The sequence below is a fragment of the Sinocyclocheilus anshuiensis genome, unplaced genomic scaffold, assembly GCF_001515605.1.
Source record: "Sinocyclocheilus anshuiensis isolate Anshui unplaced genomic scaffold, SAMN03320099.WGS_v1.1 scaffold132, whole genome shotgun sequence".
Taxonomy (NCBI): Eukaryota; Metazoa; Chordata; class Actinopteri; order Cypriniformes; family Cyprinidae; genus Sinocyclocheilus; species Sinocyclocheilus anshuiensis.
Window position 1 is genome coordinate 549,327 of NW_015555730.1, and position 383 is coordinate 549,709.

The 383-nt window shown below is 42.3% G+C and overlaps 1 protein-coding gene across 1 annotated transcript in view; it reads left to right on the forward strand.

Annotated features, from left to right (window-relative positions):
• Positions 1-383, forward strand: part of LOC107672812 (XK-related protein 8-like) — a 9,675-nt gene that overhangs the window by 1,534 nt on the left and 7,758 nt on the right. The window lies entirely within an intron of this gene.

The following is a 383-nucleotide window of genomic DNA, read 5'->3' on the forward strand; positions in this document are numbered from 1 at the left end:
AGATATTTTTGATGAATTCTGAGAGCTCTCTGACCCTCCCATAGACAGCAATGTAATTACCACGATCAAGGTCCAGAGACGTAGCAAGGAGATCGGTAAAATAATCCATGTGACATCAGGGGTTCAACCATAATTTTACGAAGCTTCGAGAATACTTTTTGTGCGCAAAAGAAAAAAACTTTATTCAACATTTCTAACAATTCGTGTCACCCTATAGCGCCATTTTGGAGAGTATCCGCTGGACGTAAACAGCATATGCTGTTCTTGCTGTTCTGCGTCACACGGATACGCTATTTTCGTTCAGATCAAATCATAACAACGTAGGAAACAGATCCGGCGTGACGCAGCTGACACAGAACAGCATACGTTGTTTACGTCCAGCT